The sequence below is a fragment of the Coccinella septempunctata genome, chromosome 3 (assembly GCF_907165205.1).
Source record: "Coccinella septempunctata chromosome 3, icCocSept1.1, whole genome shotgun sequence".
Taxonomy (NCBI): Eukaryota; Metazoa; Arthropoda; class Insecta; order Coleoptera; family Coccinellidae; genus Coccinella; species Coccinella septempunctata.
The window spans coordinates 176,928-194,132 of NC_058191.1; positions in this window are offsets into that span (position 1 = coordinate 176,928).

Consider the following 17,205-nt stretch of genomic DNA (forward strand, 5'->3'; position numbering starts at 1 on the left):
CCAATAGGAAATGCAATAAATCATCATTAACCTAAAGTTTCTTATGTAACCTGGAATTTTTCAAATGGAAGACCCTGTAATTTTTTCCTAATCGGTAGAGATCTTCTGATTTCAAATATATACAGGGTGTATTTGAAGGTGAGGCTTTTTTTCAACAGAAGGTAAACTGGTCGAAATGAAGCGTTTCACCAAAAAATACCTATACAAAGCTCTCAAAATGACAAAGTTGATAAAAAAATTAAAAATGATTACTGAAATAGATCCTGATGACCCTAGATCACTTGTTTTCTGAATTAACCCTAAAAATTTGGAAAAAACTTATCTCGTGATGATATTAGCCCGTTTTTTATGTAGGAATGGAAACTTAGGGTTGCTAAACACCCTGTTTATACTTGATTGGGGTTATCTCTGTCAGTTTCCGAAATTTAAAGATCCTCCAGAGTCTCTGGATCCTCTCGTACTCTAGGCAGACGTAGAACGCCACATGCCAGTAGCCATTAGGGATAATAAAACATTAAATTGTTATGGTTGACATTGACATTACTATTCATTCATAATTTAAGAATAGATATATGAAAAATGATATATTCTGCTACAGAGTATTAACCATTAGGAAAATAAGTTACAGGATGTTCCATTTGAAATACCAAAATGAATCCTGAATGCCCATAAATTACTTCATATTTGCTCATTTAATCGTTTTTGTGAGACCGATATTAACTGAGATAGCTATTAAGCAAAATATGACCGATCACCCTGTACAGTGGAAGAACTTGAAATAAATTCAGTAAATCGAAGTATTTTTTTTATTCAACACGCTTTTATTAACTTCACCTGTAGGTATGTACCTATGTAACAGAATGTTTCAGCGTATTTCTGACTAATTTAGAAAATTCTGATTAACTTGAAAAGTGGCATATGTTTCAAGGGTCGATGACGATGTAGTGTTGTCGAAAGTTTGATATGATATCTCATCCAAGATCTTCAGAATGAGAGGATAAATTACCGGCACCTCCACCAATTCGTCACTCAATGCAACCACAAATATAATGCGAATTCAATTTCTAACTGAATAGAAATTTTATATTGAGTTTCAGAGTTATTGCCAGTGGAGTCCGTTATTATTGGAGACTCATAAAATCATTTTATTTTACCACTGATACCTAAGAGCTTCAGTTGAGGTATCACAGACTTTGCCCAGTAGGTACAAAGTACAATTGAAAAGTAAATCTCTATGAAATATTTCCTTCAAATAACTTCGTGAAAAGGTTGCGAAAATTTATCGTAATTATACCGGGTGGATACCACGGCGCTCTTTTTGAGGGAATAAATAAAGATATTTGGAAAAAATTTTCTTGTGGTTTGTGTAGAGTGTTCAAAAGCACAATTTAAAATTATTGTCGTCTATCAGGGTGCTCGAAAACAAAGATATAGACCAAAGTTACACTTTTTTAAATGTATGGAGTTTTTTTAAATAGCAATTATTGAAGAAATTACAGCGATTTTTCGAGTGGACAAGTTGGATAGTCTTACACAAAAAAAAATTCAACTCTGGAATATACAGAGTGATCATAATTGATTTTCAAACATCAACTATAAATAATCGTCAAAAAATTTCTTATTTCGAATGGCACACCTGGTATTTCTATATCTCGTTGAACGTAGAAATAAATTTCGAAACTACCTTCATAAGGTTTTCCTACACCTAAACCTGATAGTTTCCGAGCAGTTTTTTTTGTAGTTGATGTTTGAGAATTAATTATGATCACTCTGTATATTCCAGAGTTGACATTTTTTTGTGTGTAGGACTATCCAACTTGTCCACTCGAAAAATCGCTGGCGTAACTAGTTTATTTTTTTATTTATTTAACTACAAATGAATACAAACAGGTACAAACCCAAAAACAGTATTCACAAATTCAAATACCATTACACTGTGCAACGAGAATCCACTCCATTAAATACTATCATTCATCTATTACACATTAAAAAAAAAATATACACTTTTATACATATACTCATTTACATATACAATCATCAAAATACTTTACAATGATCAGAAGAAAGTACAGAAAACACGAAGAAAAAGTTTCTTCAATAATTGCTATTTAAAAAAACTCCATATTTCAAATTTTTCGTCATGATCTCGTAAAGGGTGCTTCTAAGGTATAAAGTGATCTGAAGAAACTCATCATAATTTGAGCTTGCCATTCCATTTTCGAGATCAAATACAGGATGTTACATTTAAAAAAGTGCAACTTTGGTCTATATCTTTGTTTTCGAACAACCTGTATACAGGGTGTTCCTAAATTGAACGTACAAACGAAAAGGGGAGATTCCTTAAATGAGTTCAAGAAAAAAAAGTCCCATAAACATGGGGTCGCAAACGTTTCGTTTTCGAGATACAGAGTGTTGAAGTTTGAATTTTTTTCAAATTTTTTTCTCATAGTATCTACACTTCACAAGATATTCAACTGAAATTTGGCATAGATATCACATTTTAGAGTTCTCACCACGTGACATGGCAATTTCGATAGAAGATCTACAGGGTGATATTTTTTCTGGAACACTGCCACCTGTTCTTCTGCAGAACTTTTTTTTTGGTGAGCAACTGTTAATTTGAAAAAATGTAAAAAGAAGCTTTGTTCTTATACTAAACTTTTCGGTCTCTTGTAGTTTTGTCGTATCTACCGACGATTTCGAGAAAAAAACTTAAAAAAAATTCAAACTTCAACACTCTGTATCTCGAAAACGAAACGTTTGCGTTAGGGGACTTTTTTTTCTTAAACTCACTTAAGGAATCTCCCCTTTTCGTTTGTACGTTCAATTTAGGAACATCCTGTATATGACAATAATTTTAAATTATGGTTTTGAACACCCTACATACCACAAGAAAAATATCAAAATATCTTCATTATTCCATCAAAATGAGCGCCGCGTCTGGGGCGGTCCACCTGGTATATTGAATGTAAGATTGATTGATACTGATTGTTTTCTCAAAAAATAAAACTCCTTACCTATATATCTATGTGCTTTGTTAGTAGTATTCTACGTGCAAAAATTGTTTAATGACGTTGAGTTTTGTGAAAATTATATTATCTTAAGCCCGTTTGTAACAGCCGAGAATTCTCTGGAGAATTCTCTACCAAATTTTGGTCAGAAAACGGCAGAGATTATTTTGTATGCAACTGAACAGAGAATTCTACCGAAAGTGTGTATGTAACGGTAAAGAATTGTCGAGTAAATTTTCTAGAGAATTCTCGGCTGTTGTAAACGGGCTTTAAAAATCAAAAATGAAATTTTTTAGAGATGAAGTGCCGGATCAAATCCAACAACGTAATAGGTAGGCAACAGAAAATAATACGCTCATGAAACAGGGTTGATTGAAGACAATCAAGAACAAAATAACATGTCTACTCACCTTTGAAAACTCGTATTTTTGAATCAATAAAGTGAATATTTACTTTCGGGACCATCTCAATGTGTTCTCGCGCGAAGAAACAATGGAATAATGTAGGTAATGTCCAATCTCCTGTTATTCCAGTGGTTTAAACTGCCAAAAACGGATCACATTATCACCGAACAATACTTCTTTCACAAATCCGGAGGGAATTATTGTAATTTACGACAGCAAAATAATTAATAGTACAATTAGTTATTTCACATTTAAAAGCATAATATAATAACACTCATTTTCACACGGGATCTTGATCTTACCACTTTTTATCTACTAATACAGACATACTATGACAAAATTTAACATTTTATGACATAACTTTTCAGACATCCAAAAAAAAACTTGGATCCACTATTGACTTCCCTCCTCAACTATTCGAGATAGAGGAGAGTCATTCTGATTTTTATCAAGGTATTGGGAAAGCGCCAAAATTTATTTTTCTCTAATTTATTTTTGAATCGGAACTATATAATAACATGAATTCAATGTGAGAGTTTCTACCTTTGATCCTTCAACAACCGAGTAGAGAAGGCTTTCTCGGAAATTTTTTGGAACTTGGGAAATCCTTTCACTGATAGATGTGATTTTCTTATTTTTAATCCTAACTTGACTACTTACTTGAAATCAATGTATGGAAATCTGTGATAAGAGAATGTGAGAAAAATCCAACTAATTTGGCAGACATAAGAGAAATGTCCTTTCGTGATATTTTGTCTGTTTTTCAGTTATTTCATGTTCCTCTACGAGATTCCTAATATTCCGGAAATAAAATCAAATTTCATAATCGAATATGAGGGTTTTCAGCGTAGGACTTTTGTTGTTGGCATAGAATTATTATTTCGTGAGATTCTTCTTAATTCATTGAAAACTGGAATCTAGGGGCTTATCTCATTCACTAGAAAGAGTAGACCATTTCCCTCAAAAAATGAGACCTCCTACTTCAAAAATAATTTTCCCAATTATTTTCTATATAATTGGCGACAATGAAATTGGCCGATAATCATTCACATCCTCTTTATCATCTTTTTTGAACACTGGAACAACTTTGGATATCTTAAGGGCTCTGGGAAAACAACCAGTAATTAGGCACTTATTTATCAATTTCGTTAATGGTGAAATAATAGAGCTGATATTCTCTATATGATAACCTTCACAGAAAGACCATAGAAGTCGGTTGAATTACTTACTCTCTGACCCCTTACGACGTCTCTTACTTCAATATTCAATAGTAGGTACTAACCTCATGAAAACTGAATTCAATATCGTTTGGTACACTTTTTCTGAAAGAATCCTCTGAACTCAATCTTTCCAAAGTTTTTTCCGCCATCGTAGAAAAACTATCTGGTTCATATTGAACCTTTTATTCATAGTTTCATTCCTCAAGTGACCTTTAATTGACAAGCTGTCAAGCAGTTTTGAATTTATTCGTTGAGTTTTCAAGGATGTTCTTATAACATTTCGTCAAGGAACACTTGAGTAAGCGTAAAAAAACACTTGAATAAAGTGTGCCTATATTATTCTCAATCTCAACTGTTTCTTATGATTTGAGAAACATATATACCAGTATTTTTATCAACATAATATCATACCACAGATATACACATGCCATAATATCAAAGCGTACACCGATATTTCATCTAATATGAGATACGATGAATAAAAGTCAAAAAACTTTCTTGAGCAAAGATTAGATTCGTTTCTTGAGAATCAGTATTACCTAGGGGTGGAATACTCAAAGTATTTACTGAGAATTAAAACGATTAGTGAAGCTTCTGTTATTACTAAAGAGGGAATTTATACCACCTGACTGGACCTTAGATCTTTTTCCGATTTCCAGGGACGGAAAATAATGTAACTAGTTGATGTTGCTAGAACGTTCAAATTTTCACTGGCTAAAGAAATGATCAAGGGTTATGTATATTACACACAATACACTCAATATACGAAAAAAGAATGGAGAATTTCAATGTCCAAGATTGGTTCCGCTGGTTTTACTTTTTTATCTTTATTCGATTATTTTCGGTGGAAAATTCTAGAAATGAATGAGGTATCGGTAAAGAGCCTAACTAATTTTTTTCCGGAAAAATGTGGAAAATAATTTTCTTCTTGGTTTCCGAATGTTATAGGGTTGGCTCTGCCCAATGAACTACATTTTTCATGGAATATCCTTGAATACCACATATCTAAAGGAGTTCAGTAGGTAGCGGGAGAAAAATGTCAATTTAAATTTGAATGGAGTGTAATAATATCCGCTCAATTATTCTGCTACCTTCAGACCTTTATTGGTTCAAAAACCAATATCATATTCATGCATTCGAAAATATTCCAAAGACAAAGTGAGTAATAACTTAAACTTACCCAAAATCAGTGGTGGTTGCATGTTGCAGAAAAATTAATATCACGTTGGAATTCCTGAGACGAGTTGTTCCGTGTGCGGTTCGAATTGAATGAAAATGTAGTGGGAAATATTTGCGCATGTTTGAATTCCACCTGGGGATCAATGAGGGTTTCATGGAGAAGATTCCACGGCCCCGAAAATTCGTGACCTTGAATAGGAAAACGTGGTCGTTTCGCCAAGGTTCTCCATGATGAACTGAAATTCGAAATTTTAGATTCAGTTTAATTGACGATTATACAATGTGTTTCGCTTTCTTTCGCATTCCGAGTGGTAAATATATAGCTAAAAACCAAAATATGCATGCAAAAAAGAACAGGTTTTATTGATCTCCATTTGGGAACTGAGTGACTGTCGATTGTTGTTTGGAAAGTCGAAGTTTAATGAAATCTGCTGTGAGTGTTTTGTTAATTCATAAATTAATTTGTATATTATGTCACAAAGAGACCATATCATAAGGAAATCATAAAAAAAGCACCAAAAAACAAATTCAACTAAGTTTATTAATTCAAAACAACCTATTGCACAGAAATAACACCTTCGACATATAGCAGATCACCATTTACTTCAGTGTCCTAGTCAAAGCTTCATTTATTGCTCATAATTTCGATTTTTGTAAATTTTCTATGAATTGCAAATAAAAATATAGCACATCCAACAGCGTTTTTCATTGATATCAATAGATTCCAAACAATGTTCAGATGAAAACTAACATCCTGATCACAAAACAAAACCATACATTTGTTTTGTCGCTCAAGATGTTTGTTTTCTGATCGAAACAAAGTCTATATTGAAATTTAATACAAGGAATAGAATTCGAAATTCGCGCCTCTCAATTAAAAAACAGAAAACTGTTATCAAAAAGTTTTTCTGTATTGACAGTGCGTTTTCAGCGCCATCTCATTGTCAAGCGTGTTTTCACTGTCCAAAATGTAATCGGTTTTTAGTACTAGAGATATGAGGGCGTTTCCTATCTTTCTACTCTATAATCTTTGATTTCAAATATTATATATTGAGAACTCGAAAAAATAGCATTGTTTTTGATTTCTTATTAGATTCGTAAGTTATTCTTTTTTATAATCACAGTTTGTTTGTTGTACTTTTCAGTTGAAGAAAATAAATCTTTTAGATTGAAGACATCAAATTGTCTATTCTTTGAAGTAAAAAATAAGAATTGATTTCCATTCTTATATGCATATGAACAGTCTCCTGAAATGCTCATTTTTCACTTTTTTGAAATGAAAATTTCGAAAGCAAATAAAAATTCTTTTTTCTTGGAAACTACCCGAGATAAATTTGTTAAAAAAACATATTTCTGAAGATATAAAACAAACATTCTTGAAACTCACTTCTTATGTATAATGATGAAATATTACCTACTTCCTACATAAAATAACACTTTTCACTAACAGTATAAGATCACCTTGATTGATTTAGGAAAAATTTATGCATTTCATCAGAAGAATCGCCAACAGATTCAAAAGGAAAACTTACATTTTTAAAAAAGGGTGGTTAAAAAAGTCAACTATAAAAACTATGGAGGTTTGAGAAAGGGAAAACAAACTTCTAGGCTTTTCGTGCAGAAAAGTGTCCGGAAAAAACTTGAAATACATATACATAGATATGACCAGATAGATGTGAGAGTTTGAGCTTGATGCCCTTACCAGAAGTATGCAAGACCTCGAGCCCATCATCGACAAGAAAACAGTGTACCTCATTAATTATATGATCCGCAAAAGCACTTTTTGTTGCAACCGGCGAATCCACCATTTCCTCGTGCTATTCGATTATTTTCAGATACTCCCTGACCGCTCCCTGCTACTTTGATCAATGTAAATGGCGTTACATATGGTTAAATGGTTGCAATATACTCATTGCATTTTTTTAAATGCAACGCATATGATTTTTTTTCACCATCAAAATAACTATTCATTTTACTTCACTTTTTGTGAAATACATGATATGCATATGATGAAAAAAAATCATATGCATTGCATTTGAGAAAATAAAGATAAATCGATTTGAAATTCGTCATTTTGATAGTCCTTTTGTGGACACTTCATATGCTGGAGATGCTTTATTATAGCTGGCTATGATTCTTTGAATCTTGTCTTTCAATCCATGTAAAGCTGTTATCGGTATGTGCAAGGGTTCGTGAATTATAATTAAATAACTTAGCCTCTACAGATATCATGGTTTTGTCAAAATCGCCAAGATTTCGAAAACTGTTGGAGGAAAATATGGGAAAACTATACAAGAGCATGCAGGACGTTCCAGAGAAATTGAAAAACACTACTGAATATAGTGTGTCCCATTTGAAGAATCAATGTCAATCTCTATTTCTCTTTTGTGGGACATCCGATATATTCGAAAATATTTTTAGGTTGTGATATTCATGGAGTAATTCAAGTTTGCATCAAAAAATTTTGCTTAACTTTGACGGTTACGCTTATATTGTCTGCTGCGGAACTAGTGGGACACTATGTATGTATAATCTTTGATTGAAGGGCTAGGTACATCTGAGGCCGCATTCGGTACTTACATCTGATCAATCTGACCGCTCTGGATCGTTTTGTTATTCCATCTAGATGTAGGGGAATTAAATCAAATGCGTTCTTTTATTCGAATCGGACTAGTCTGATGCAAGTCTGTTGGCTCCGAGTAGATCAAAGCGATTAATCTGGTCGTTTGAGGTCAGGTCATTTGTTTGTTTAGGAAGTCTGTTTGAAAATTTCAAAATTATTTCTCATCAAGAAGTTGGTTTAATGTCTGCGAAATAATAATTGAGGAAAATTGACAGACATTGGTCAGTTTGTAATGATAAGTTCTTTAATAATAATTAATGAACACATCATGGTTAAAAAAATAGATGTTATTCACCGAAAACATTCATTATTGGCTAGATACCAAAGGGTAATGAGAAGCTGTTTCTCAAGCGAGATCTCTGGGTGACTACATCCTTCATGATTAGCATCTGTCCCCATCAGAAATTAAAGAAAACGTAGGTATCAAAAGTTGAAGAATACATTCTGAAATGTTATTGAAACTGCCTATCAGGAAAATTCGGAACAAACTTCAGAAAAATTTTCAGTTTTTTTTTTTTTTGATTTTCCCATTAGTCATCACTATCAAACAACATTATTTAGGGGCCATGAATTATTGCCACAATGGCCTTCAGAGCGGTCTCCATTCCTTGCTGATCAGTTAATCCGCTAAATCCTAAATATTGATGAAAAAAATACAGAAAACTAACGAATAACCGGAGAAAAAAACAAGAAAATATATCTCTAATTATTTGAGGTTAGGTTTGAAAAATTTGTTAGATATAGAACGTTTTTTAATTCCCCTTCAATCCGTCTGCTCTAGAGTCATGTGACAGAAAATCGCTCCGATCTCAGATGCGAGTACCGAATGTACCCTGACAATACAAGTCAGCAGTCAGGCATATCTATTTATTTAATTCATATACTATTCTACAGCTGAAGCCAATTAAGGAATAGAAAAAACATCATATGAACAACAAAAACTTAACTAGAGATAACTAACAAAATACCTAAGCTTATAATGCATAGAATTCATTAAATGAAGCTAAGCGTGAGCTGAAAAAAACTCAATGAGGAAAAAAAAGCTCACACCCAACCTCATCACAAAAGCTAATGAAACAATCAAATATATCTACACCATGTAGTCGCGTCATATTCTATATAGAGGCGAGAAAACCAAATCGCTACAATGTGAGAAAGACATAAAAAGGTTGTCACATGTTCTAAAAAATAATTAAAATTAACTCGCTATCATTCTCTTGTTCATTTCCTCGATTTTGGTTAGTAGTACTAGTTGTACCAGTACCAGTACTTGGGATGCTATGATCATCGATAGGGCGCCGTGCAGAGGACAAGTTATTATTATTCTCTCCTTCATTCGAAATATTTCTGTCCGAATGCAAATCAATTAATTCTTGGCGTTTGTTGGCTCTTGAGGCAACTGCACATGAATTAGATCCTCCATTCTGTGTAGTAGTACTAGTAATACCAGTACTAGTACTCGGGATGCTAGGATCACACTGCGGTGAGCTGCGAGTCTCGGTTCGTGGCCACAATGCGTTATATAAAGTTCCATGTTTATTTTTTAAGTGGCTCTTTAAATTTGCCGGATTAGACTTGTAGCAATAAAGACCATTACATAAATTGCATCTAGCTTTTTTGACTTTCGTGAAATGATCCCACAATTCACTACTTCCAGACATATTTGTTACTTTACACAAAAAAGGGAATGAACACGAATATAACACTTGTTATAAAATCCGTACTATATCACAAAAATTCGCAAAAATGTCTTAATTCACTATAGTTCACTTTAATCTAGTGTCGTGTATGCCTTGACTTTCAACAAGAAACTATCCACGTTCAAAACATACGGCGACTTTTATACATTTCAAATATTGAACATATTGTAAAGAGTCTAGAACATATCTGACAAAAGCAGCTTAGTGATCAATAAATGAACCACACAATCATTTTGTAGTACATATTGTTGAAGCACAAATAGGTAGAAATAGGCTTTTAAACGCGATCTCGAGCATGTAGTACATATTTTTGTACCACAACTTGGTGGAAATAGGCTTCTAAATACGATCTCGAGCATTATGTGGTTGATATTTTTCCACTACAATATCAAACGCGATCCAGAGCAGCATTTGAACAACAAGATTGAAAACATGCGCATTGATAATAATAATTTTATTCCATTCATTCTAGCGACGTCGTGGTGTCAACATGAATCGCACAGATTACATCTCTGTAATCTGTGGAGTCTTGCTGAATCATCCGTTCAGCCGAGTCATATATCAGTCCAGCCATTTTAATAATCAAATTCTTTAAGCTTCCTCTATTGTAGGTATCATTTCTAGTGCGGTTGAAGGAAGCTTCAAAACAAAAGGTTGATTATAAAACTGGAAGTTGGCGTTTTCAATAAGCTCAAAACTGATTTTTCATGTTAATAAACTCGGGAATGAAAATGTCATTCTAGCAAGTGATGTATCAAGTCTTAAGAGCAAGATTAATGACAGTTCAGTCGATCGGAGAATCGCGAGATTCTCATGTTCCTATCTAAAATTGGACTTCACATTGGTGTAGCCATATTGAATCTTCCTCACACACACAAGCATTGTGTTGTCGCTTTTGACCAACAACAAGATCGAAAATATATATATGTATGTAGGTACATACTGCTAATTTAAATCTGACGTAACGACACAAATATGGTTAGTATGGCCGCTTTTGGCTGATAATTTTTTTTTTAAAGTGGTCTCGAACGCAGTAGAGTTCACATTTATGTAGTTGATATTTTTCTACTACAATGTAGTGAAAAATGGTATTTTAACACTATCTGCATCAATTCTCCAGATCGCGTTTGAATCCCATTTCTGGTCGTGTTGTAGTACAAAAATGTCTACTGCATAACTCTAAAAAAATGTAAATATTTGCACTACAACACGTCCAGAAATGGGATTCAAACTCGATCTGAAGCGGCGACCCTCTGTTTGATTATGAAAGTGGACGTTAGCGTTTTCAAAGTACAGTTGTTGATAACCTAAGTAGAGTCGATCGAAAAATCTCGAAATTCAAGGTGTGTGCCAGACAAGAAAAATGAATATCTTGTTGAGGTGCTATGCAAAATTGTATCTCACATTGGAGCAGCCATATTGAATCTTCCTCACAAACAAGCATTAGGTTGTTGCCTTTGACCAACAACAAAAGATCGAAAATGTATATGTATGTACTGCTAATTTAAATCTGAAGCAATGACATAAACATGGTGCTGCAGCTTTCAACTGAGAAAAATATTGACGAAAAAGGGCTCGAACGCAATAGAGTTCCCATTTGTGTAGTTGATATTTTTCTACTACAATGTAGTGAAAAATGGAATGTTAACACGATCTGGAGCGATCTGTATCAATTTTCCAGATCGAGTTTAAATCCCATTTCTAGACGTGTTGTAGTACAAAAATGTCTACTACATAACTCGAGAAAAATGTACATTTTTTTGCACTACAACACGTCCAGAAATTGGATTTAAACTCGATCTGAAGCGACGACCAACAAGATTGAAAACATGCGTACTGCTAATTTAATTCCATTCATTCTCATTCATTCGAGCGACGTTGTGGTCTCAACATAAATCCAAAGATTATAGACCTATAATCTTTGCATGAATCGAGTGTTGCTGAGTTCCGACGCTTCATGGGTCCAGTAAACATAGGTTGAGAAAGAGTATCTTACTTTGAGCTTTGAGCAGATATTTAGGTACATCCATTTTCATAATCAAACTTGAGGTACCTTCCTTTAATAGTGTCATTTTTAGTGGGGTTAGAAAGAAGCTTTAAAACTAAAGGGACTATAATGTTTGATTATGAAATTGGACATTAGCGTTCTCAATAATCTCGAAGCCGAATTATCTTGTTAGTAAATTTTAGAATGAAAATGTCATTCTAAAAAATGAAGATTCAAGTCTAAACAGCAGGATTAATGAGAGTACAGTCGTAGATAACCTAAGTAGAGTCGATCGAAAAATCTCGAAATTCGAGGTGTGTGCCAGACAAGAAAAATGAATATCTTGTTGAGGTGCTATGCAAAATTGTATCTCACATTGGAGCAGCCATATTGAATCTTCCTCACACACACAAGCATTGTATTGTCGCTTTTGACCAACAACAAGATCGAAAATATAGATATATGTATGTTGGTACCTACTGCTAATTTAATGATTTAGTACATATTTTTGTACCACAACTAGATGAAACTAGGCTTTTAAACACGATTTCAAGCGTTATGTAGTTGATATTTGTCTACTACAAAGTTGTTAAAATAGGTTTTCAAGCACGATCTCCATCATCATTATGTAAGTACTTGATATTTTTGTAATACAATGTAGTGAAAATATGATTTTAAACACGATCTATAATTTATATGTAGGTATTGTATTATACTGATAATTTGAATCTGAAGCAATGACATAAATATAGGGGTGCTGCCGCTTTCAACTGACAAATTGACTGACAATATTGAAAAAAGGGAGAATCCAAAGATTATAGAGTTAACTCTATATGGTGTACCAAGTTCGAGGACCTATTAGACGTTCCTGGAGAACTGGACCTATTTGAAATCTGAAAATTTGGATTATGATATTGTTCGACATTATCTACTGAGCTTAAATATTCTTGAAGCCTAAGCACTTTCACTTATATGGGGAATGAAAGTGAATTTTCTCAAAAAAATTTTTTCTTTTTCTTTCCTGATATGGTAGAGTATATTCAATTTTGAATATATTTGTGTTCAAATCGTTGCATTCGTCCAAATGGTTTTCATAATATTGAGAAAAATCTGAAAAAAGTATTAGTAAAGTATTATGTTCGATATTCCTATTCTAAATATCTTCTGCACAAACCATTTTCACATTTTTGAAATCGAAGAATGTGCGTTCTGTTCTGCGAAGAAAAAGAATGATAGTGTTCAAACATGTTAATGCTCCTAAAATGAATAATTCCTGAGTTATTCAGGATTTTCTGAATTTATATCATAATATAATTATTTCATATCAATAATCCACGGTCATAGAAGATAAATTTTCTCAATAATTCACAAGTGACAGATCCAATAATCAGTTCTTACAATTACTTTTCGATTCCACAAAATGAATCGTAGATATTGTAATAATGAAACTCTTGAATTATTTCATATACATGGTGAATGCAGTATAAGTAGAACCTGTCGAACTTTTAACGAGAAGTATCCCCATTTACCTCCCATAACTAAGAAGATATGTTTCAAAATTTTTGAGTTTTGGAAGCGTTAGAGCACCTAAAGTATACAGGAGAAGGGTTATTGATCGTATAGAAAATGGAATAAATATATTAACGTATTTCGCAGCAAATGAGAATTCGTCTATTCGATGTGCAGTGTGCAGCACATGGAATCAATTCGAGCCGAAGTTCAGTAAATCGAATTCTGAAAAACTGTTTTTATTTATTTTCTCCCATGATTCAATTTCAATATATCTGCCATTTTACCACTTATCATCAGAAATTGACAAGAACAATACCACCATTTTATTTATTATAATAGGTAATTCAGCACATCGCTTTTATAGGAATATAATTTTTTGTATAAAAGAAGCCTCTAATCGATGACCAATAAAGTTTTCTTATTATTATTGTTTCAATGCATGAATACAGCTAACAATCATCTAGTTCACTGGTACTTCAATCAACGATATATCTCAACCACCGGATGAACTTGATTATGATCCCGATAGAGAATTATCATTATCACGTCAGTAGATCGTGAGAATGAAATATGAGCATGCCCATCTTTCAATACCCGTACCTATAGCCTACGGAGTGATTTTCGTTACGTAGAAATTAATAATTAGTTTGTTTCATTTATTTCGAAAAATTTCCCAGCAGGAAAGAACAATTTCATCATATTTATTCCGATATATATTTTGATCACCGGCCTATGTAGAAAAACCACCGCAGTGTTTTATCACTCATCGCAGTTTTTCATATGTTCGCGATGTTTTCGGAGATTGCATTGCATAAAAATAGTCCGAGAGCTGGTGGCATAAACCAACATGAGTTTTATATTGGCCCATAATTGAATATGATTTTGTATTGAGGGTGTAGGTACATGAGTCAGCTCAGCACCCACTCATAAGATTAGGTAGTGCGACGGCATGACTTGATGTATGTAAAAATTACACAAACATGGAAACATGCCCTAGAAATGTTTTTTATAATTGAAGATTGGCATTAAACTATAGTTTATAGCTAAGAGTTGGGTTGTTGGGTATAACTCTATGATAAAATGTTTTTTCGTATTCAACTCACAGTTCCCAACACTTTCTTCATTTCTAAATATACAATCGATCGTCTTGATATATTAGATTATTATTATTTTTGTGGAAAGGATTCGAATTTTTTCAACATAACATATTCGAATATTCGAAGCAAGGAGAAGGTATACCAGACGGGGTTTCGTACCATTTTTTCACCAATATCCGACGGAAAGGTAGGTGAAAGTTCTGGAAAATTGCTTCAAAACCCGAAATAAGATAAGTTTGGATTCTTCGAAATGAGGAATTTATTATCTTCCCCATTTTCATCGTTCGTCAAAACTAAATATCGAACTGAGTGGATATTATTAGCACTGAATTGATTTGGTAAATATGTAGCAATACAGGGTGTCTCAGAATAACTATTCCTAATTTTCAGAAATGATAAAGGGTACTTGAAAAAACATTTTTTATTTATAAACTAGTGTCCGAAAATATCTCGGTGTCAAGATAACTAGAAATGAGTATTTAAAAATGAATCTCTATTCAACATGAAAGAGTGGCTAGTCACTAAATTGAAGCAGGAACATTAGTATCAAAAATAATACAACTTTAAATGTTGTAACGATGTGCAACTGACCACCGAATTCTTCGAAACAGCTGCGGACGTTCACGAATATCATCAAACGCTAAAATAATTCGAGCCACTAACTCTTCTTGTGTATTAACAGGTGTCTCATAAACCAATGATTAAATGAGGACCCTGGTATCAAAGTCGGCAATCTCCACTTTTTGTCGAAATTGAGTTAAATACATAATATTTCTCAATTTTTCGCGCTACATCTGAACATATGGTTCGCGTGTGTCAAGAAAGGCTATATCCCATTAAAAAACCACTTTGAAACTTCGTCTGAGAATCAAACCTGGCAATCTCCAAGACCCGCTTAGAATCAAAGCCCGCAATGTCCGTTCTGGCCAATCAGCACATGTGTGTCGTGACGTTCGTAATTCATCTGAATTTCGAGCGTCAATTCCGTTCGTTTTTGCAAACCTTCAAAAGTGTACTTAGAAAAGGAAAAACCCTTCACATGATTGAACCAGTCATCATAAAAAGTGGTCTGAAACAAGTCAAGATGTTGACAAACTTCTTGCAACACACTTTGGGGCTACCTGGAGATCAATTGACGAACTAGATTTTTATGCAAACATCATTTCTAATGGAACTCTCGAGTCAGGGCAAGCAGGCCAGAAAACGCATTGCCAGACATGGAAGAATCAGCAGCAGGAGGAGAAACCTGTGAATTTATCGAAGAAATACCCTCTGTATATGTATAATAAATATGTTATGTTAATAAAAATATTTTTGATTACATGTTTTCTTGGAATTATTTCAATATTGTTATTATTCTATTCGTGAATCTTTTTCAAAACACTTGATATTCAGATCCCAACTGATTTCAGTAGAAACTTTGGTATCAAATCCGGCAAAATCCAATAGTCAGTATCAAACACGGCATTCTCCATTCATTTTTTCTCATTTTTTCGAAAACGAAAAAGAAATTAGGCATGATAACTTCATTATTCAATGGAGTTTAGTATTTTATTCCGTTAGAAATTACGCAGGCAGTTAAATATGAAACAATATGGACGTAGTCGTTTTTTGCGCTTTACTCAAATAGGAACACGGTGGAGATTGCCGCCTTTGATATTAGGGTCCTCAAATATGACCCAAATACAAAAATCAAGCGGCGTCATATTTGGTGAACGTGCAGGCCAAGAAATCGGGCCCCCTCTACCAATTCATGCATTCGGAAACTGTGCATTAATTAATTAATTTAGTAAGCAACTAACTAAAATCTTTCCTGTTGTAAAAAATGTGATTGTTTTCGAAGACCTCTAATTTTCCTTGACACCGAGACATTTTCGGACACTAGTGTATTGATAAAAAATGTTTATTTGAGTGCCCTTCATCATTTCTGAAAATTAGGAACAGTTATTCTGAGACACCCTGTGTTAGTTGTGTTGACAACTAAGTGATTTCTATTCAGAACACCGAAAATTGATTATTTTGCGCACAGAACATCATGCTCTAAGGGTGGGTGTCCGGGTAAATATTTTTAAACTCTGGAAAATGATTCGCTAATTAATATCGATAAGACATTCCACACTTCTGTTTTTCAGAAAACGTCAGCCGATGATATAAACATATTTATATTTTCATATTTCGATATTTCATAACCAAAGATTATAGAGTAGAAAGATAGGAAACGACCTCATATCTCTAATACTAAAAACCAACTACATTTTCGCTGAAAACGTACTGTCAATACAGTGACTCTAACGAGACAGTGGCGACAATTGTGGTCTCATTTTTCATCACTTTAGCAAGAATATGGCGGATTTGGTCAGGTGACGTGACGTGAGCCAATCCGCATTCCGAATTAGAGATCATAGCATTGAAATATGTGCTTCTAAGCCGCCATATTTTTGCTAAATTTCCAATTGTCGCCACTGTGTTTGA